Here is a 23902-nt window from a genome sequence, read left to right as displayed (position 1 = left end):
CTGGCCACGTGACCCGGAAGTGTCTGCGGACAGCGCTGGCTCCCGGCCTATAGAGTGAGATGAGCGCACAACCCTAGAGTCTGTCAAGACTGGCCCGTACGGGCAGGGGTACCTTTACCTTTTACCTTTATCTCTAACCTTAAGCTGGGGGTGGAGAAACATTTAGTTGTCTCTGCATTTCTAAACCAACCAGCCTAATCAGTTAAATAAAAGGAAATCAGTTAAAACTATAAAATCAGAATCCAGTTAAAATGCCTGCTGGAATTTTTTTTAAGTCTTCAGTAGGTGCTGGAGGTACAACATGGAAGGGCCCTCTCTGACCTTAAGTGGATCTAATGGGGGATTTATCTTTTCTTCTCATATCCTTTGTAATCCGTTCAGATCAAAACATTTTTATCAGTGATAAGTTTAAATTAAAAACGGTGCACAAAAAAGCTACATCTGTCCTAGGAAAATGAGCTACCTAACTTAATACAGATTTGTTCAGAGCTTTGAACTATGAGTAATGAATCTTTCAGACAATTTATTCAAGCAGAACTGAAATAGAATCTACTTAAATACATCTAGCGGTAGAGCTAAAACCTCCTAACTTGAACAGTTCCAAGATTCGTGAACATTCTAATTGGATACAGCTACAGAAAAATGTTGTTTGACTTTAATAAAAAAAAGGCTGTGGAGATGACTAGAATAATAACACTTTTGACTAAAGTTACCATCAGTGTGTGTTTAGTTGATTAATTGCCTTTTGATTGATTAATTGCTTTATTAAGCCATGAATATCAATGCAATTGCTGTTTTGAAGATGTGTAATGAAGATAGGTTTTCAGACTAAATAAAGCAGACAAAGCATTTTTTTTTCATCCGATTATCTCAAATTGTTCCTAAAAGAATAACATCTACCCTAAACCAGTTTCTTTAAGGAGCAACTTTAGTTTAAAATGTATGCAAATCCATATGGGATTAGGAGCTAACTGTCTTTAGTGATTAATCAGCAGCGGTTAATAGTTTGAGACTTAATTTGCAACCTTCCTTTTCTGTTGAGCCAGATTTTGTTAACCCAGCACTATCAACCCTATTCACTGGTGCTCCCAATGCTCTTAGGCAAAAGCCTTTCTCAACCTGTGTTGCTATAGCTGCCCAACAACAATGTTCTTTGAGATGAGCATTGACTCTTGACATTTTATCCACGGAAACATAAGAAACTGCCTTATACCACATTGGTCAGTTGGTCCACCTGGTTCAGTACTATCTACACTGACCAGAGGCAGCTATACAGGGTTTTCCAGAAGAGACATTCCCACAATACCTGGGACATTCTGCATGCAAAACAGATGCTCTACCACTGAACTATTACCCTTACCCAGCCACTCTGTTGCTGAGCAAGCTCCCCGGTGCTAAGAAATCCTGCTAGGTTTGTATCACAAGTCTTTTCATACAAGAAAATATGGAGTCATACAATTGTAGTAGCAGTAACGGTGAAAAGCTGGGTTCTCGAGGACTTACATCTCAACTGTCCCAATTAAATTGGGACATCCCATTTTGGGGTTGCTGTGCTCTGGATACAGGGCTCCACCTGTCCCTTCTGATTCCAGACCTTCTTTGCATGTCGTCCAACATGTCTCAGCAGAAAGGTGGGATGCACGGTGGGCAAAACCACACGAGATTGCAATGCCCCATTTCTGTGCACTCTGCTTTCGCTTGGATCACATGCCTCGTGCAGGAACATGGCCCCGAAAGACACGCATCCCTGTTTTCCACTGGGACATGTTGAAGGGTGTGTAAGGAAGGTCTGGAATAAGAAGGGACAGGTGGAGCCCCCTATCCAGAGTTCTCCAGCAGTTCCCAGGGACAACATGCTGGTGAAGGTCAAGATTCTTAAAACTAATATTCAATTATATAATGCCAAAAAAAAAAAAACTTAATTAAGAGCATTTGTGGTGGGTGGGTGTTTTAGATACCACTCAGTAAATACAGCAGCACTAGAATATAGAACATACACATTTTTATTGAAGGATTTGTTCTTTGGCCGTGCATTTGTACTGTATGGGCTTATATACCGTATTTTTTGCTCTATAAGACTCACTTTTTCACTCCTAAAAAGTAAGGGGAAATGTGTGTGCGTCTTATGGAGCGAATGCAGGCTGCAGAGCTATCCCAGAAGCCAGAACAGCAAGAGGGATTACTGCTTTTACTGCGCAGCGATCCCTCTTGCTGTTCTGGCTTCTGGGATTCAGAATTTTTTCTTTTCTTGTTTCCCTCCTCCAAAAACTAGGTGCGTCTTGTGGTTTGGTGCGTCTTATAGAGCAAAAAATACGGGACTTGGTTACAGCGGTAATCATTGTGTAGAAACAGGGAGCTGGCTAGCGATGGGGTGCCCCCCGACGAAAAAGGGTTCACCAATGTGCAAGGATAAGCATATGAGCGAGGAGAGTGGAGCAGCACTCATTGGCGCTCCACCCTACACCATTCCCTCTCCAAGCCTTGCCATGGGTCAAGCGCCTGTCAGCAGCAGGAGAGCCTGCCAGACATGCACAGGCTGTCCTGTGAGCTGGAACCCTGGGTTCTCACATTCAGCAGGAAGACCCACTGCAGGCAAACCCTCAACTAGGTGATGGGTGAATCTGTCAGTTCATATTTCTCTATCCACATTTCTGCATGAGTTTACAAATTGTTATTTTTTCTAAAGCCTTTATGAGAATTGATCAGCATTTTTTAAGTGCCCATTTTACCCAATAGATACTTGCGTCTGTGCAAATTTCCCCAAAGCAATTCATTTTTGTATTTTATTTTCACAAGTGTAGTTTTATGCACATTTCTGTACACTTCGGAGAACCTCATCGCCTTTGTAAATTTCAAAGGAAAACTCCATTTTGATTTGTGTTTTGTTTGACAAAGTGAAAATTGGGTGGTTCCATGTAAAAAATGTGAACCAAATTTCTCCCCCAATCCTACTTGTCAGCCCCATGGACAGTCTTGAGAAGCGACTGGAAAACAATGAGGAATGTTATCTCCCCTCCCCACCCCAAAAAGCACCACTTTTTTTTTAATCAGACTAGCAAAATTATTCAAATGTATTTTCTGGTGAGTAAATAATGCTGTTGAATTTCACTTGCAAATGTTGGAATGGGGGGGGGAGGATTTGTGGATATGCTTTAATGTACACTTACTGTCAGTTTTTCAGAATACATAGCTTGTTGTGCCATAGCATTGAGCCAAGAAGAAAGCGAGAGCTTCTTTGTCATTTTACTTCAGAACTGGTATTTTGCACTGCTATTATATGCAGGTTTATGGCTACATTCTCACAGTCATTAATAGTTCTCCCAAACAGTGAAACCGGTTTCTAAACAGCTCTGCTATAAGTCCTGTAATCGAAAATGGGCTCGCATTTCAATTTTCTCTTTGATGTTTGTCGAAGCAAAATACAGCTGTTAACGCTACTGTACATTTCAGAAACAGTAAAGCAGGAAAACATTACTAAAAACAAGTTTCCCCTTGTCACTTATTCTGGCATGTATTGCATATTGCTACAACATTTCTTCATTTGCCAATGGAAGCAGGGGAAATTATTTCAGCCAGCTATTTATATAGATATGTATGTTTCCCTAACAAAAAGATCAAAGTAAGCTAATGGCAAATGACTGTGTGATGATTATTTTGGTCTGACCACTTTAGGTTTCATTGACATTTGAATACTATGGGTGGACAAGGCCAGTAGGAAACAGCCTTGGGTGGTAATCCTACAAGGATGCATATGTAAAAGGAAGAAAGGTTTTTTAAAAATCAATGCCCATAATATTATAGCAAAGTTCTGCTAAAAAGGAAAATGATTTTCATGTCAAGTTACCTACAGTATTGTGGACCATCCTATACCCACTTCCTTGGGAGTAAACGCTATTGAACATAATAGGACTTACTTCTGTGTAGACATATCTAGGATTGCAGTGTAAAATCCAGAGATGAAGACTTGTGCGTTGCAAAGCAGGAAGTCTGCACATACATTACTTTCAGTGTGAGAGATTATTATTAAAAATAGTCATGTTTGGCTATGATTACAATACAGACATCACAGAAAGATAAAAAGACACTCTGCTGACATCCTACCATGGCTTTATGGTGACTAAATATAGACTGGGCAGGATGTCTTTCCTCTGAAGTGTTCCTTGTAAATGTAATTACTTGCCACTGACCTCTAATCATTTTCCCCTTTCCCAGTGTTACTGTTAGACTATCCAGCAGCGCAAGTGAATAAGTCTCCAAGAAATAGTTATGTTTAATTCCATGAAATGTTTCTCATATTTGGTTTAAAGATTCATCAGCAGTGAACATATTCTGAACATATTTAGAACGTATTTTTAGCTGCTTCATCTATAACACTTCATAAAATATAATGTTGTTCCACATTAGCTGCCCTTCTGGGGACAGGGGACAGCAGCAACAACAGTGAACCAACTGCAGCTGTTTCAAGCCATCAGAAAGCTCTTAATCCCTTGGTAAAATTCCACAACTACTAAAGTGATTCTGGCATCATTTTATCATTATTGTGGTGAACTTAGAAACCACATTCTTGCTTGCCCCCTTGTAAGTTCTTTTAACTCTTAACAAATTACAGCTCCCGGGATTCTTTGGAGGACATTGTGTGTGTTGGATATGCTTTAAACATATAGTGTGGATCTGACCTAGTCTAACCTCCATGTAAGCTTTGTGCAAGCAAGTCAAGATGAATGCTCAATAAACGAGTTATCTGGAGGAGTCCTTTGTGTTGAAGGTGCTGCAAGACTCTTTGCTGTTTTTGCTGTCACAGGCATACAGGGCTTACCTTCTGGTAAAGGACTGTACTTACTGTGTCAAAAATCATTGAATGACTTCAGTGCCTAAAGGAGATAAATGGTTTTAGGTGGTGTGACATCAGTACAGCTCTCCATCCAGCATGACAACAGTAACTAAATTTCCAGCCACTGAAATACAAATAGAGCTGTGCTATATAAGCAGATGAATGATTAGGCCATGAAACTCATCTGGCAATTCAATGGAGATCCCAAGGTCTGTGTATTGGCAGAGGTCATCATATAAGCAGAATAGCACTTGTGTAGCATCAGTCTAATCTCTTCCTACCTGTGATTTATTTTTATTCAGTGATTTCTCAGTCATTTCAGGATCATCTTCCAGGTCTGCAAAATTGAGTTAATAATAGGAAAGGAGGTCCGTCCCCCCCCCCAGCTTTCCTTAGTTTCAGAAATTGTTGTAAAAATATAGGTTTGCCATGCCCATGCACTGTTGAGATCATGCCTTTGTACTGAGCAAATATAGGAGGAAAAGTAATATTCCACATACAGCCTTCTAGCACATCCCTGAAAATAGCCCCAGATTAAATGTGTGCAATTCAGGCTATATCAAATAAAGACAGTAAATCATGAAACGGTTTGAGAGAAAGCTAAAGAGAATTTAAAAGTAGCTAGCTAAATAGTAATAATAATAAATCACTGATTATTTAAAAAGCAAGCTGTAGAGGTCTATGAAAATTCCCGGGAGTACCAACCAGTGAAGAATAGTTGTTAAAACCAGCATGATCCAAATGGTATATGCCATCACACTATAGGTACATGAATGGCTCACACCAGACAACCTTACTTAAGTGATGAACATGCCATACTCTCCTACTGGTCATCCAAACATAAGAGATGCTTCAGTTTCCCATCATATTGCATTGCACTAGGTCAGGGAAGAGGTACCCATGACCTTTCAGATGTTGTTGGACTGCATCTCCCATTGGTCACACTGGCTGCTGCTGATAGGAACTGGAGTCCAACAACATTCCATGGACCAGCCTGCTCTGTTGCTAGTGTTCTAGCATTGGTCACATCCATGAAATACAAATATTTACATGGGGAAAGATTCACTATAGAATGATTTGAGAGAGTGAATTAATGGCAGCCCATACTTACCTGTTATGCAAAAAAAAAAAAACACTTATCCAAACATGAGGAATTAGTACCCAATCCTCACTATACACACCATGGATTCAGATATCCAGACAGAGACACCTGCATGTAGTACTGTAAGCAGCCTTAAACAACTCTTACCTTTCTGTGTTTTGTTGGTCCACAGCAGCCATTTCACCAGGAACCATGGCAGGAGAGAGTGTGGGAGAGACAAATAGCGGGAGAAGAGCATTTCTCCTTCTTTGTTTGCCTTTTGCAAAATTTCAGAGGGTTTTCCTGGTTTTTTCGTCATTTTGAGGTCAAAAATCTGTGGTCTAGAACACATTAGAAATTTTCCCATAAAAGTCAACAGAAATTGTTGGCTCGTTATGGTAGTGGAACCTGTGTGTAGTGGTTATTACATAATAAACAGTGGGTGGTATTCAGCTACATTTGACCCAGAGTAGGCCTATTGAAGTTAATGGTCCTGGCTTAGCTATGTTCATTAACTTCAAAGGGTCTACTCTGAGTAAACTAGTGGTGGACAAACTGTCCTTCAGAGAACCTTATATGCCATCACCGAACTTCTCATTAAGGAATGCCTAGCAAGTTTCTAAAGTTGCCCAAGGTTCTCTGAATAGTAAGAAAACTACCTCCTAGATTGCAGGGGCCTCAAGCTGTCATAGGATTGTAGAGTTGGAAGAGATCCCATGGGTCATCTAGCACAACCCCATCATTGAACTTTAACTACTATCATCCCTGGCAATTGGCCATACTGTCTGGGGCTGATGGAAGTTGGAATACAGCAATATCTGGATGGCCACAGGTTCTCCATCTATGCCCTATGACACTGAGCCATTTCTATCAATGACTTTTGTTGTTTTCAAACTGTGAAGAGGGGGGAAAATCTACTACACTAAAAGGAAGAATCTTGATCTTTCTAACTCCCACCCATGCATACACCTTTGTGATCTCAGACTTGCTGTGATCATTATTCCTTTTTTAAGCTGCAAGAACAATAGCAACTGAGTGGATCTTTGGAGTATGTAGTTCTCCAAGTACCACTTAATTTAAATTAGGCTTCTGCAGGAGGGCAAATGCTGTATTGGATTTCTTCCCTAGACAATTGCCAAAAGCATGTTCCTCAAGAGTTGATAGCAGAGGTCCTGCAGAACTTCAGCTTGAAGTCCAAGTAATGTGAGCCCTTTTAAATTAACTTGCACTGGCTTTGGCAATAAATCTTCCTTTATAAATGGCCCAGGAAATATAAGCATATGATCACTGTTCTCGCAAAGGGACTTCACATATGACAGGTAGGGCTGAAAACCCCCACAGATAACTAATTCATACCATGTTGGCCAAAATTAAAACATTAAAATTTCATAGATATAATCAGATAATGAAAAATGTTCCTTTTCATTTTAGACCTTGGAAGTTAGACGCTTCTCCTTGCTACAGCTATTGATTTAGGCTGCTGTGATTTTTACCTTCATTTTGTGGGAAAGCAACTTTCTGAAGTCAAAGGACATGAAGCATTAACTGGACAGAGCATCAGGGAATACTCTGCTAGGGGAAATTGGCTAGAGCAAAGAGCCGGGAATGAGCCTAATTGGTCTTTTCCATCTCTTAGTCCGCTGACATGATGACAACTGTTCTGAAGTTTATTTTCAAGCAGACACACACATAAATAACATCTGTGGGAGTCATGAGCATGTACAACAGCAAAAAACAAATCTCTAAAAAATAGAGTCAAATAAAACACATTATTCTGAGTGATCAACCTCCTCATATTTTAAGCTTGCACTCAACCAGAACTAGTTTTCTCTCCACCCCCCTCTTGCTAGTTAAGTGAATTTAAGTGAAGCAGGATGAAACAGGAAATACCAGAAATACTTTAATATCCTGTACTGTTGAAACCACACAATATGGTCCATATCTCATTTGGATAATAAAGTGGATTTGTGGGTTCTATTGTAACCATTGAAATAACAGTCATACATAGGAACACAAAAACTTTGATTTATTAGTGTTGCCTTCTTTCAATAAACCAGTTAAGATGAACCACAGTTTAGGGTTCAGGGATAACCTCAAACTGCAGTTACTCAAAGGCAAAAACTTTGCACCAGAAGAGGAAATGTAAGGGAAACCCTTGTGAGCTTGAAACTCACATAGGCTCATTCTTGTAACAATAAACTATGATTTATCATTATGTTTGAGTTCAGGATTCATGTGTTATATAGTGTAGTGGTTCACCTTTGAGCTGGAAATTTTCAAATACCTCTTCATCTATATGTCTCAAACGTCAGTCTTCAAGATGGAGATAAAAATATTAGTCTACCTTACAAGGTTCTTCTAATAATTGCTAAAGGTGAAGTCTGAGAGATGTTTCAAAGTTTGAGGAAGAAATTGGAACATGCATTGCCTTCATTCCAATGGATGTTTCCCTTTAAGACAAATAATGCATTCAAACCACCTTCATCATACTTCTCTGTCCTTGGCACACAGTTAGATGTTCTGTATAAATAATAAGTATTGTCTTAATAACTCAATTATTTCTTTTTTCAACATGCCATTAAGTTTAACATTTTAGGTAACACCCTTATCGTAAACTTGCAGCTCTTCACCTTTAGTACAAATCTGATCAGATCTTGCAAGCAAAGCAGTCCAAGCCTGGTCAATACTTGGATAAGAGATCCTCAAGGGAAATGCAGGATGCTTTTTAGAAATCGTTCAATAGGCGACATTCTTTTTAAGTCAGCACAGAACCAATCATCCAGCATATGGTGATGGGAGCCTCAAATGGAAAAAGCATGCTCCTTAAATTCCTCACCTGCCACATCGTATCGTAATGATGGAAACACAGCTTGTATGTTTTAGCTTTTAAGTTGAGAGCATTTTGCGAGTTGGTGACACTGTCCCTGCACTGGATGACCAGCAAGTAAAACCGCAGCATGTCCTTCAAGGTGAAAGATATTGCATATGTAAAGATAGTAAGCAACACTTCAGAGCACAGTGCTAAGGTGTGCAGTTCTAAAATGCTTCATGCTGGCTTGTCCCAACATGGACCAACTCATCATAGCTTTTCTGCCAGCTGGTCATGCCTGTCCACTTTTAGTTTCATCCCCATAGTGTACCTTTCAATGTCAGTGCCACACCACTTCAATATAGTGCCATTTAGGAGCTTTTTGCTGTGTATATTCACTTAACACACAGCACATTGCCTGCTAGACTGAGTTTGTGGCAGGGACTGCTCTGCAAAATCTAAGATCAGACCACTGTGATTGGACTGGGCCTTGGGCAGCTTAGAAATCTGAAAGGATCTAGACTCCATGAAATCACATCCAGATTAGCCCCCTGTCCTCTGTATTTTAAATGTGCATTATAGTGCCTTGTAGATGTGGCTCAAAGTGATGTTCCAAGGATAAGCAAGGCTGTTTACCCTTACAAATGCAGTATAAATTCTATATGTTTATGGTTTCCAACATGAAGAGGCTACAACACTATACCTGTTTTGCTAGCTTTTGAGTGTCCTATTAATTTCTTTTTTTTATTTCCATACTATGGGTGTGATGACCATGGAAGCCCATCTACACTTTCTGTTGTTGTTATTACATTTATATACTGCTTAGTTGACAAAGTGGCTTCTAAATGGTTTACAAGTATAAAACACTTTTTATGTTGCAGAACTGAATACAACAGTAACCTCACTGATTTTATTTTAGGATATTCTTGAGAAAAGAAGTATTTTATTCCTAAATATTCTGGGCATTTTGAAGTGTTTGGTAGTTTACTTTTTCCTTATTCTTGTGATAAATGCCAGAGTCCTGAGCCTGAAGTTGGCTTGTTTGTTCCTTTAAAAGGTAGCTGTACATAAAAAATCCAGGTTTCTACACGCTTCATGTATTGTGTTAATATTAAACACAATTGGAGTCTGTCTGTCTTTGTACTTTTGCAACGTCTCATTTCTTTCCAACTATAGCGCTTGTCATGGTTTTAAATTTCCCCCCCCTCCAAGTGGATCTCTTTCATGTTTTCTATTTACTCTCCTTGGCAGAGTCATTGAGCACAGGAAATACACTATATCTGCAAAATGCCAAAACGGCTTTCTTCATAGTACTGCAGTAATAGGGAACTGGATGATTTTAGGAAAAGATCTGTGCTCCGTGCTTTGCCTATTCATGTGTGGGGTTTTGATTTTATGTGAAATGAAAGGCGTAAACTCCAGGTCTGAAAACTAATAGAATTTCAGCATTTACCTGCTGATCCATAGCCTTTAGGTTAGATTGTGTGTCAGCCGGCAGTCAGCTTGTAGAACGAAGAATACTTTAACACAAAAATGAAAAGATTTCTGTTAGATGCACACCACCTGCCAGATACCGAGAATGATCCTTGTGGATTATTATTAGAAATATTTTCCACTCTGCCTGATTGCTGAAAAAGTCGTGGGAAGGATACCTATTCAGATAATGCTGGCTTGTGAACCACAAGAAAGAGAATTGCTGTCCTATTTTTCAGCCTAAAGTTATGCTGCTTCTTGACAAATCTTTAAAAAGTTATTGAAAAGCAAAGTCCTCCTCAGCATCAAGTGGTATCACATATTGTGCTTACACACATAGCTGATATTGATTTTGTTTGTCCCATAGTATATACACTTACGTTCATAATATACATATTAACTATCTGTTGTGATACATTTGGAAGAGACCTTCCTATAAAGAAACATACGGTACATCACACTATAAACTTATCCATCTGAACATATCTCTGTTAAGAGTTAATTGGCATCAGTGTTTGCTGGCAGAACTCTATCCTAGATCTAGTCCCAGAAATGGAGATCCAGGGAAAGTCCACCTGCACTGGATCCAACAATGTTTGCAGCATAATTTCTTGGCATCTTAAGGCAGTGGTCTGTAGGATGTGCTTCCAGCTCTCAAAGGGCCAAATTACAGCTTATGGCAGCTTTTCCATGAGTCTGGAGAAGGGTAATATCTCAGTGGTTAGAACCTCTGCTTTGCATGCAGTAGGTCTCAAATTCAAACCCTGGCATTTCCAAATAGGACTGGAGAGCCTATTGAAATGTCTGAGTTCTGATCTGGGGCTTCCATTTATTGTTTCGTTTAACTGTATGCTTAGGACATAAAATGAAGGATTATTTTTGCAAGGTGAAATCAATAAATAATTTATCAGTTGTCCCAGTTTGTATAGTAAATTGTAATTATCGCAATCCCTTGGTTGGCACAAGCTTATCAGACAAACAGGTTTCAAAAGCCACAGAAATGCTTCCTAAACATCAATGCAGTTACGTAATGTCAATTGTGATGCTCTTGCCGCTCTCCTGTGTGACCAAATTGTTAATAGTTAATCTGGTGTCTCCATTAGTGGTTACCTTTGCTTCCTAGCAACAACATTGGATAAAAAATTGAGGCAACAGTTGCCACTTTTGAATTCAACACACTTGGCTGTAGTTAATGTTTCAGGGTTTCACCAAGACCATTTTTCTTTATAGGAAAAGTAAAGAAAATTATGCCTTTAAAAGCACAGGCATTTATTTATTTATTTATTTATTTATTTACTTACTTACTTACTTACTTACTTACTTACCAGTTTTGTATTTTGGAGGGGGTCAGTACAGTTCAGCATAATAACTGTAAACTTTCAAAAATCGTTTTTTATGTTCAGCAGTTTTAGAACATGCCTACTATTAGTCTGAACTGCAGTTTAACACTAAATAATTTGCAGGGCACAATTTAAACTGAAGGTGTCAGAAGGAATTTCCTTTACAGACAAAATCATTTAGACTGTAGTTGTATGTACACTCACCTCTGAGTAAGTCCCCTTGAACTCAATAGAACTTACTTCATTGTAGATATTTATAGGATTGCACTGTTAATGTACTAGTTATTGGCTTGGAACCTAAGTTTCCTTCCATGGATGAAATGAATGGAACAAGACCCACCTCCCCGCTAGACAGATGCTTGGGGTTAGAGACACTTTGGGGTGGAATGAATGCTATATGTCTGGCATCTGCAAATGGAGTGAGGTGTTTCCTCCATACGTGAATGGAGGCACAGCTTAGGATCCAAGACAGTACGTTTATTGCTTTTCATTATTAAAAAGGAGCAGTTCAGATAATAGAAAAGGGGAGCACAGAATGTACACAGGCATCTACACCTGTGACTGATTTCTAGCTACTATATATTTAATTCAGGGCTAAGGTGTTTAGGCTCTCCAATTGTTTAGACTCCCAACTCTCATCAACCTCAGTTAGGGTTGCCATACGTTGAGAATTTCCCAGACATATCCAGAAGACTATGGTCAGCAGCAATGTCCGGGCAGAAATTGTCAACATGTCCGGTAAAATGTGGACATATAGTAGTCCATGTTGGCAGTTCCTGCCAATTTCCATTTTTGTGATTTTGCCAAAAAGCTCAACAACTTTGACAAAAACTTTGTGTGTGGATTTTCACTGTTTGAAATATGGTAACCCTGCTTCAGTCACCATGGCCAATGATCAGGGATGAGGGGAACTGGATTCCAGCAACATCTAAGGGACCACCATTTCCCCACAATTTAATTTAATATTAATTTTATCCATAATGAATTATTTAACCATCACACAAATCAATTCCTAAGATGGCTTACTGTCAGTAAAATAATAAATACATAATAAAATGCAAAATACGTAGCATCAGATAACAAAAGCGTAGCTTTTTAAAAAAATGAGACAGCAAGAAACATACTCAAAACATGAAATACTTTGCAAATTCGCCTAGTGTCCTCCGCAGGGTTCCTTTGGCCAACTATAACTTTTTTTGTCTGTGAAATTTAATATGCTGAAGAGAGAAAGAGTATTTTCCCCCCATTATTTCATTAACGGACACTGGTACATTATTAAGTTCTAATGCCTTTTGATCATTTGAAATATTGAGCTAGTTAAACAAATTCATTGATGGATTCAGCAAGATAATTGGCTTTGTCTGACAGGACTCATGAAAGATGGCCTGACAGATAATTCTAGGCCGAACTGTTGTGAATAGTGGGGAAATAAATGACTTTCTGGGCATTTCTTAGCTCACAGTCAGTCAGGTGGCTGCTTAGTAAGCCAGGTGGCTGCTTAGTAAGCCAGGTAGCTGTGTTGTATGTGCGACGTCACAGGCTCATGGCATCACCGGCCCACCATGGCACCAAGCTCTCCCCCAGTGTTGGGCCGAAGCCAGCACCTTTGCTTACAATCAAGTGGCATATTGTTTTTCTTGAATTAAATAAATAAAAACAACCAGCCAGAAGCCAGTGTTATTTTCCAGGACAGATTAAAAATAATGAGTGTCTACAATAGATAGAATATAAATTATGAATCAGTCTTCAGAAAGCTGAGGTAAATGGCAGTGTTATTCCCAAGCACCAAACAAAAGGAAAAACAAAAGGAAAAAATAAAGGTGAAGATTTCAAAGATTGTAGGGGAAAGTTGCAATGTATCAGTTTTATTGTAATTTTACCCTTGGCATGATAAGATTACTCACCACGTTGGTATCTTTGTAAATGAATGGCAGCTTCAGTTTATTTTAATAAACTAATAATAATGAATAATAAATATTTGGAAACTTGGTACAAACAGGAAGAAACCAATAGGATCCCCCTGCAATCGTCTTTCTTTCTTTCTTTCTTTCTTTCTTTCTTTCTTTCTTTCTTTCTTTCTTTCTCTTTCTTTCTTTCTTTCTTTCTTTGGAGAATTTGGAGAAAGTTATAGGACCAGAAAAGATGCATGGTCACGTCTATGCTAATTGCATCAGTGACTCCTCTGAAGAGAGTGACTGATGGTTTGCATTAACATTCCCGATTCCTGAATTAAGATGCTAGCCCCCATGCATGTTCTATTTCTGCCTCTTTCATATCAGAGTCATCTATCCTGATTTCACCTTACTCTTGTCAAACTTTAATTGATAATTCGGGATTCTTTGTACTTTATTTAATTTATTTTTAAAAAGCTTTATGATTCTCTGTATTAAGGAATGCACAGAGAAAACAGTCTTCTTGAATTGGATTCAAACATGGTAATGTCTGCAGGTTTATAATATAGAGATTATATAGAACTTGTCGTGTTAAGGAACATTGCAACTGTCCTTTCAAGATAGTATTGTTTTCACTGTAAAATAAAGTGCAACGGTGTTTTGTTTTGTTTTTAACTTAGTGTCTCTCAAAATTAATGATTAATATTGGCGCATCAAGGGACGCAGGTGGCGCTGTGGTCTAAACCACTGAGCCTCTTAGGCTTGCCGATCAGAAGGTTGGTGGTTCGAATCCCCACGGCGGGGTGAGCTCCCGTTGCTCTGTCCCAGCTCCAGCCAACCTAGCAGTTTGAAAGCACACCAAAAAGTGCAAGTAGATAAATAGGTACCGCTTCAGCAGGAAGGTAAACGGCATTTCCGTGCGCTGCTCTGGTTCGCCAGAAGCAGCTTAGTCATGCTGGCCACATGACTCGGAAGCAGTTTGCGGGCAAACGCCGGCTCCCTTGGCCAATAAAGCGAGATGAGTGCCGCAACCCCAGAGTCGTCTGTGACTGGACTTAACAGTCAGGGATCCCTTTACCTTTACCTATGATTAAAATATTATTATGTCTTGATGAAAACCGTTCTATTAACATATCTTTAATACATTTTGGTATTTGTTTTGTTTTTTGTTTTTGTTTTAGCTGAGAAGTGCATCACAAAATTCAGAGAGGTTCAGCATCTGACTTAGAATACATTTCCATCTATATATTAGTCTGGGAGGTGCAAATTAAATTGGTTAACTTAAAAATACTGACCATTCCTAGTACTGAATATCCATATATTTCAGCTGTTTCCTATTCTCCATACCAATCATACCCTGTCGTATAAAGATGTGATGAGAACCTTTAGAAATTTGTCTTCTTCCTGTTCCTTTCCTCACTTATTTAATTAAAGTACTTCGGGGGGGGATTAATGAATACAATCCCTGGCTTTCACCCATGAGAATATGAACCCTTTCAATGACTGCTAGCCTTGACACAGTTAAGAGCTAATCAGGATGTTTCTTTTGTGTTCACCTACCATAGATTTCGCTAAAATATGCAGCTAGCAGCAGTACAGTGAATGTCCTTCTAATTTTGAAGAGTGAAGTAGGTGAGCAGACCTGCCTAATTAATTCTCTCAAGGGATTCTGGATGAACCTGAGGTCTCTTTATTTTAATTCTCAGCAATGCACAAAAAGCATGAATTGACTAGAATATATTTGGAGAAAGTGTTGCATTTACTCTGCTCATTTATGTGATCCTTTCACATCTGAATGCAGTTTTGTACTGAAGCTCTTTTATGTAAGGTACAAAAATTGTTTGAAGAGCCCACATGGCTTTTCAGGGACACACACAAAATAATCAAACTATTACTAAGTCAGTGTACGGTAGGGGCTTCCTTTTCTTATATCTTGAGGACAGTTCACACAACCTGTTTTCCCCAGTTGTTTGAAAGAAAGTGATTACTGACAGGGGTGAATAAAACTTGAATAAAATATTGGGGGGATAAGCTCCGCCCCACATAATCGATCACATGACACGGCGCGCATGCACACACACACACAAATTGAATGACAATGGCCATCAACTTAGGCAAGGCCTGGACACTGCAAATATTTTATTGGGGAGAGGGACAAAGTGATCTTGACCCCTAAGAGTTGGCTCCTATGATTACTGGTGAGTTTGAAACTCTCCACCTCATCCTGCCAACAGATTGCTTGCAGATCAGAAACCCCTAATAATACAAGTGGCTCTGTATTTCAGTTCTTCCATAAAATGCCTCAGTCAGCTTAGTTTGCGGGAGAAACACAACCAAACTGACTAGAGAAATGCCCAGAGGTCCAAGAGGTATTACCATGGAGTATTTTTGATAGGTGTATAACAGGACCTTTGCCACACTGTTAACTCCTAGAGTCCCAAATTTGCTTCATCATTAATCTCTAAGGCTACAATGCCAACCCTTGTTTACACTGGGGGGATTTGAACTGAGCAAAAAAGCCGAATCATGGCTTACGTAGTTCTGGGGCAAAAGAAAAGCAGCCCCAATTTATGTCTTGTGGTCTTTGTACACTTGCTTGTTCATGGTTAGCCATGCTTTGCATGCAAACTGGGCCACCATATTAACCTGAAATAAGGAGCACCTTCAGGTGTCAAGCTCCAGATTGTAATCAATGTGATAAGATTTTCATGACTTGGGGAAAGTAAGTATAGACTTGATCTCCCAGATGTAGTTTCCTCCATGGCATGTCTTCCCAGTATTCCTGGGAAAAAATATTTTTGTTGCCTTCAATGCCTGCTTTCTTGGGTATCATGATCTGCCCAGTCCATCTCGATGTACCCATTTTCAGTCCCTATCAAAGTTATAGTTAAGATGTATTTATTCAGCCTTCCTTTCCTCATTTTGTGCTTTTGAAGCCATGCTGCTGTGTCTGAACTTGGTAAACAAAATTGTTTTCTGCACTCTGAGTGCAGCGTAGTCCTTTTAAGGAATCCTGCTGCACTTAGATGAAATAACTGTGTCCTCTTGTCACTTGAGTTAATGAGTGAGCAGGGATGCATCAAAGTCAAGTCAAGAAATCAGAAATGAGGAAACTGTGCAACCGTACAAAGCAGGAGCCAATTCTTTTCCTTGGATTTGTGTTCCCCTCACCCCACACTTTCTCTATAGCTCTGGGAAAAGGAAAGCGGTATTGTATTCAGCACATAAGTAGAACGAAGGAAAGTGACTGCCCAGAATGAATAGCAGACTCTATATATGCAAAAATGCAATGGAATATTGATATAGTTAAATATGTTCTGGTATATATGATGTTCTGCTTAGTTGCTGTGGGTTTAATGTACTTCTTCAAAGCTCATGCAGAAGCTATTTGGTTTCTCAGAGATACCAGTGATTTATTTTTGGAATTTCTGTTAATGTGCCTGCTTAATAGTACCGAGAAGTGTATTGGGAAATATAAAGGGTGGAGAAGCATTGAATCCTGAATCCTGTTTTGACAAGACCGAAGAATTATCACTTGTGACTGTTAGAAATTGAAGTTAGGTGAAGTAGATTTACCTGTTATGAATGCTGTCTCAGTTTCAATAATTAATTAACACTGGATGTGTTCCTTCCGCGATCCGCAGTTAAGGTGTTAACTTTCGTAACCTGTATATAACCAAAGTTACAAAGAGGATTGGTGTTTCTTTTATAAAATGGAGTCAATTTTATAAAAACGGGGGTCTATTTTCATGGATATTTTTGCCCCTGGTTTGAAAGAGCACCCCCATCTTAGGAGACATGAAGGGGTGATACACCGAAATCTGATAGGCTATGCGGCTATGTGGCACTGTTATGTTCTAATTAACATTATGGTGCTGATCAGCAGAGGGAGAAAACATAGTGGCTATCAGAACCATCAGCAAAAATGGGTAAGGCACAGGTGGAGATTTTTCCTCACACCCTCCCCAGAGGTCTTTCATGTTCCCCAAGCACAACTGTAGCCTGAGAACATTTGGCACAACCTTAAATATTTTATACAAATGCCTCTTGACTTCAGTATGGAAATTAAGCACACCCCAACCCAGTAACCCCAGAGCAGAACAGCTGGTAAACAAGCACAAGACCAGGTTTGGGGAACCTTTAACTTCCAGATGTTGAACTGCAGCTCCCATAATCTCAAGCCACTGGCTACCATGCTTGCTAGGGCTGGTGGAAACTGGAGGGCCAATTGTTTATTTGATTTATTATATTTCTATGCCTTTTTTTCATTCCAAGTGGCTTACTAACAGTAAATAACAATAACATGATAGGACTTAATAAAGCATCACAAATGCAACATAAATCACATAGAATAATTAACAGATCATCAGTGAAACAATTATAGTCTATAAAACACTTTTAACAAAGCAACAGCTAAAAAATAATAAGGTAAACATCACAAGTAAAGCACAAGTCATATTATATGATTAAACAAATCATATTATATGATTAAACAAATCTATAGATTATAGATTTATAATCTATAAACGAATAGCGACCACATTAACAAAATAGCAACCAGAAGATAAACCAAGCACTGTTAAATTCATACACACACTCTCCACAACCCCATGACTCATAATCTTTCACTCTATTCTGCTCATTAAAATACTCACGCACAGAATGCCTATGGCTCCCTTCTGAAGGTTCCTAGGGCTGGAGGTGGCACAGCCCAGGTGGAAAAAGCCATTACCTATGTCAAACAGAGTCTCTCTCCCCTCACGGTTCTTTCTCTGGAAACAGCTCCCTTAGGAAGGTTCCTAGGGCTGCAGGGTGGGGCAAGGTAGGTGGGAAAAGCCATTACCTGCTGGCCAACACAGAGTCTGTTACCCCTCACAACCGTTCCCTGCACTAGACATACCAATTTATTATTTCTTCTTCTTCTTCTTCTTCTTCTTCTTCTTCTTCTTCTTCTTCTTCAACTTACCATTCTGAAAGCAGAACTCAGATAGGGAAGTATATGATTTATAATAAAGCATCCTTTCAAAGTTCTAACAATAGCACATCTCTCTTATGGAATTTTTAAAATGGGATCACGGCCATGTTAACAGCTTTGCAGAAAGGGATCATGGCTCTGTTAAAGCAACTGAATATTTGAAACAGTCCTCAGGATCAAGCCACAAACACTGCAACTTTAGAACCATTTGGTGTGCTGTATGCTATTGACTTTAGCATCTGACTTTGAACTTTAGAGTCTAAAGCATGTCACTTGAACGTACCAGCCACAGATGCCTATGTAGGACTGTTCACAATATATGTTTCCACAATGTGATTATATTCATCCTTTTGCTTTGTGGGAGGTGCTTATTCTTTTTACTGACAGAAAGGCTTTAGAGCCAACAAAATTCACTCATTCAACTATTTGTGGAACTCTAAATCTCTAGAGTATGGGGGGGGACACTTTTGACAAATTAGACGCCATTTTCTTTTGTTGTGGTGCTATACTTTCTTCAATAAATATAGAGTTTCATTTATTTAAGAACAGGATATCTGCTCTCACATTATGAGCTTATTGTTACTGGTGAAATGCTATATTGTGACAGCTCTGCCTATAGGATTTTTGGCAAGTTAATCTTGACAAATCCATATTATCTCCATTGTTGCAGTTTACTCTTCCTGTCATGTTTCGTTTCCCCCCCTCACATTTTAACTGTATTTTACCCAGTGTATCTGGAGAGAAGAAAAATGGGCCAAGCCAGCACAGTGCCATAAGTTGCTGGCAAAGACCATATCTTAATTTCCACACCGCTATATTAAGGAAATGGGAGACCCAGAGACTTTTCAGAGGTGACTTGGAAAGCCTGGAGTAGTCATTCATCACTGAGAAGAGAAGCACCTTCAGGTGCTCCCACTAAGCAAGTTAGGCAGTCTCCTGAGTATACTGCAAACAGAGACCATTTTAAACAGAATCCATTAGATAAAGGTTTGTTGTTGTAGAGGAGAAGCCAGGGGAAAGTTGTGCTGTATATGGTGTGTTTCCTCATTGCTTGAGTAAAATGGGATTACCAAGCAGGGCTCAAATATGTTCAAACTCTGAAAGTCCTGTGTCAGAATCTAAAACGGCACTGACCTCAATCTGATGGAGTAACTGAATCCATGTGCATTGGATTTTTTGATAGCCTCAGGCATGCTGATGATGCTTGGCATGCTCATCTTGTCAAGAGAATTCAGTCACTTCATATAGAAGGGATCTGTGGGGCCATGGCTCTGGTCCCACTCCGAATGATGTGGACATCTGAGGAGTGCAAACATTGGCCTGTAGGCCTGGGTTCTGGAATCAGGAAAACCAACCTGCCTAGCTGCCTACATGCCCATATTTCCTCACCTCAGACAACCATGTGAATGCATGGGCAATATGAATGGGACCAAGAAGACCTGTGCATTCTATACTCTTGGTGCTTCAAGGTATTGTGCCCTGTTCCTCAAACCCTGCCTCCAGCAGAGTTCTGGGGCCTTCTATTGCCTCTTGCAGTCATGTGGTAGTAAAGAGTTGCCCTCCTGCACTGCTAAGGGTTCTAAGGGGGAATCCTCAAAAGTAAAACCAGCATCCTTCAAAAAATTACTGGGCTACAACACATATTATTCCTGACCATGGCCATTCTGGCTGGGATTGATGGAAGTTGGAGTCCAACACCATTTGAAGATCTACAAGTTCCCCGTCCCTGGTTTCATCTTACTGTATTAAGATTTGAATGGTCTATAATATTTGTATAACCATCTGTTTAAATTCTGTTGATCTGTCTTTAAATTGTTCTTGAATTACCATGAAATGTTGCTATATTTTATTATGCAATGTTCTTTTTCTAATGGTATGAGCCTCTTTAAATCTAGCAAAGAGTTTGCCATGTGTGATGAATGCACTCCTTAATATAGAAACATGTGCCTTTGTTATATGGTATGTGGATTTTGCATGATATATCAATCAGACATGTCTTTCTTGTAGGAAATCATCTTCTGCAAAGCATCCTTTATTATTTCTGCTTGGAACAGAATCTATCGCTTCTTGATTCCACAATATGTTTTTGCAGGATATTGTCAACAATATGACCTTTTGGGGAAATTTAAAATTGTTTTCACACTTCCAGCGCTGCCTTTGTTAGCTTGACAGAAATATGTTTACAATATAAAAATTCATTCTAAGGTGTTACAAATCACCCATTGTTGTTGTTGTTTCATTGTATTCCTTCATTAGCTGCGTATCTCCAGGAGGGAGGAAATGTAGAAAGTGGAATTTTGCTTTAAACAATGGAATCTGTATTCTGTCATGCTTTCCATCTCCCAAGGAAGGTATCTGAGAACTTACTTGTCTGTTTTTATTTATCTTGCCAGTGAAGTGTATTGATGAGAAGAAACAAGGTCCAATGGTGTTAAAACAAGACATGAAATATTGATTAATTCATTTTTAAAATTCCTTTTTGCTCCCGAGTATAGCCGTTTTAAGATGCTACTGTCAATATAGTACTTTCTAATAAACCTTCGCTATCAGAAGAATCCTCTTTCTTCATAGTACTTTGGTAAATGACTATTATCCTTCCAAATTGGGAGCTTTAAAAAGCTCAAGGTAGCATCTTTTTACTGCTAAGAGAGGAAGCTGGTTAGAGAGAGCACAACTAAATGCTGTTGTGTCTGACAGGAACTGCTCCTCATGCTCTCTCCAGAATTTGGTTGAGAACTGTGAGTAGTTAGCAGTAAGTATTCTAGGTGGCTGGAGGCAATGCTTTTCATAGTGGCTAGAAACACTCAGCAGACAGATAAAGAGAAGGGTTAAAAGAATGGTTACAAAGCTGACAGTTGCAAGAGGCAAGAAACTGCTCTGCTTCGGTATGGCTTTTTTAGTGCATTGGAGTGAAGGACAGTTACAGACTCATCTCTAGCAGGTTTTCTTGGAACAAAATCCCACAGTGTTAAATAGGACTTCATAGTGAGTGTAGCATTTTAACCTGAATAAATCTCGAAGTTCAGAGAATGAAGAAACAGCAGTGGTTTCATTAAAGAGGAAAGAAAGAGCTTGACACTTAGGGTGTGTGTAGAGTTTGAATGGATCTTGAGTCCTGAGCTGAAGCAAGGTGCCTCAAAGAGATTTGGGTCTTATCAGCGGCGAAGTAGGATCTGTAAAAGGAAATACAAATCGAAGCATGGGTCCTAAAAGACACCTCAACAGTCCAGACTATAAAAAAATTTAAAAAATGCTGCAGATAAGCATCTTCTAAAACTCAAAGTACTGTACTTTTCCATGTATTAGACAAGGTTTTTTTTACTCTAAAACAAGGTCTAAAAACTTATACATGGGTAGTGGGTAGGTGTGACGGATGATCGGTTGCAGCCGTGAGCTGCAGATTGTCATTGGTGTGTGATTGGTAGCTGCAACAAATGCTGCTTTGTATTGGCTGATGTGCGTTAAATGGGTGTGTGATTGGTTGCTGTGTCAATTGCTGTTGTTGATTTTCTTCCGCTGCATTAATTTGGCTTGTGATCTCCTTCCGCTGTCTGTGATTGGGCAGACACATTTTGCAGACACGAGTGATTGTTAGCGAGCGATGTTGAAGGTTGGGTTAGTGATTTACTTTAATTCCCCCCAAAAATACCTCAACAACGTTTGTCATTCCCCCCACCCCCCAAAAAGCTCAACAACTCTTGGCAATCCTCCATTAAAAAAAGCTCAACAACTTCGGTTCACCCTCCTCAACAAAAAACAAAAAACAACTCTGGGCCATTTTCTTAATTTGGAGTCCCCAAAAACAGGGGGCCTTATACAAGGGGGCATGTTATACATGTAAAAGTACGGTAACATCCCCAAGCTTGTCATTTAAGGAATGACACCCGATGGAATGATAGGGGAAGGGAGATAGAGCACTGGAATTGGGAGAGGGCAGATGGGGTGTTCCAATCCCAACTTCCAGGTCCAATTTTGTAATTGGAATGGGATTCAGTTCTCCTGCCCCCAAAAAACCTCTAAATATTTATAGACACTTGATAGGTACCCAGACCATAACTACCCAGAAGCTATTTGCCTGAATTTGGCAAGTTTTATCCAATATGGAGGGGTTGTAGAAAGAGCGGGGAAAGATGTAGTCCCTTTTTTAAGAGACAATGAAGCACCTTTGCACAATGTTCCGACAACCTCCCATGGTCATAATACGAATTCATTCATCCATGCTGTTAATGATCAGGTACCTGGATCAGGATGCAGAAGTATTTTGGCAACATCCCATGTGGGGTTATAATAGCTCTCCTCAGGTATCCATTCATGTGATTCAAAATTAGAAGGAAGCCCAAAGTGTGGGGGGGGTCTGCTGGCTCCATCCCTGCTGTCAAGTCCCCACAATCCCAAAACCAGTGTGTTGTGAAGGGAACATCTGTAGACAGGAACTGGCTGTATATACCGTATTTTTTGCTCTATAAGACTCACTTTTTCCTTCCTAAAAAGTAAGGGGAAATGTGTGTGCGTCTTATGGAGCGAATGCAGGCTGCGCAGCTATCCCAGAAGCCAGAACAGCAAGAGGGATTGCTGCTTTCACTGCACAACGATCCCTCTTGCTGTTCTGGCTTCTGAGATTCTGAATTTTCTCTCTCTTGCTCTCTTGTTATTCTCCTCCCAAAACTTGGTGCGTCTTGTGGTCCGGTGCGTCTTATAGAGCGAAAAATACGGTACATAGGTTCCGATCAGGATTTAGAACCCTATACATCTGTTGGTCGAGTTTAAGAGAGAGAGAGAGAGAGAGAGAGAGAGAGAGAGAGAGAGAGAGAGAGAAAGAAGAAGAAGAAGAAGAAGAAGAAGAAGAAGAAGAAGAAGAAGAAGAAGAAAGAAGAAGCAGCAACCATTTCATAGTAAGAAAAAGTGAAAGACCCAGTGAAAGGTCTTGGAAAACAGGTGTAGATATGATCACTTGCATGGGAAACCACAATGAACCTCATGTTACAGTTTGAATAGGTTTGGAATGGGGAGTAAAAAAAAAAATCAAGAATAAACTCCTGCAAATAAGATTCCAGTATAACTAGAGAGTGGGATGCGGGTGGCGCTGTGGGTAAAACCTCAGCGCCTAGGACTTGCCGATCGCATGGTCAGCGGTTCGAATCCCCGCGGCGGGGTGTGCTCCCGTTGTTCGGTCCCAGCGCCTGCCAACCTAGCAGTTCGAAAGCACCCCCGGGTGCAAGTAGATAAATAGGGACTGCTTACCAGCGGGAAGGTAAACGGCGTTTCTGTGTGCTGCGCTGGCTCGCCATATGCAGCTTGTCACGCTGGCCATGTGACCCTGAAGTGTCTGTGGGCGGCGCTGGCTCCCGGCCTCTAGAGTGAGATGAGCGCACAACCCTAGAGTCTGTCAAGACTGGCCCGTACGGGCAGGGTTACCTTTACCTTTACCTTTATAACTAGAGAAGATATGATGCTCTGGATTTTAGTCATCCCATGAATGACTTAGGTTTGTAACAGCAAAC

The 23902-nt window shown here is 39.9% G+C and overlaps 1 protein-coding gene across 5 annotated transcripts in view; it reads left to right on the top strand.

Annotated features, from left to right (window-relative positions):
* Positions 1–23902, top strand: part of ST6GALNAC3 (ST6 N-acetylgalactosaminide alpha-2,6-sialyltransferase 3) — a 249121-nt gene that overhangs the window by 214093 nt on the left and 11126 nt on the right. Inside the window, exon 5 of one of the 5 annotated variants that reach the window (XR_008331003.1) lies at positions 14992–15058. The exons of the other annotated variants lie outside the window; for them this stretch is intronic. The gene's annotated coding sequence lies outside the window, so the exon portion shown is untranslated. The remainder of the gene's footprint in view (positions 1–14991; positions 15059–23902) is intronic. 5 annotated transcript variants of the gene reach the window in all.

This window comes from Podarcis raffonei, chromosome 6 (genome assembly GCF_027172205.1).
Source record: "Podarcis raffonei isolate rPodRaf1 chromosome 6, rPodRaf1.pri, whole genome shotgun sequence".
In the NCBI taxonomy this organism is placed as follows: domain Eukaryota; kingdom Metazoa; phylum Chordata; class Lepidosauria; order Squamata; family Lacertidae; genus Podarcis; species Podarcis raffonei.
The sequence above is the reverse complement of the archived record's forward strand: the minus strand, read 5'-3'. Positions and strand labels throughout refer to the sequence as shown.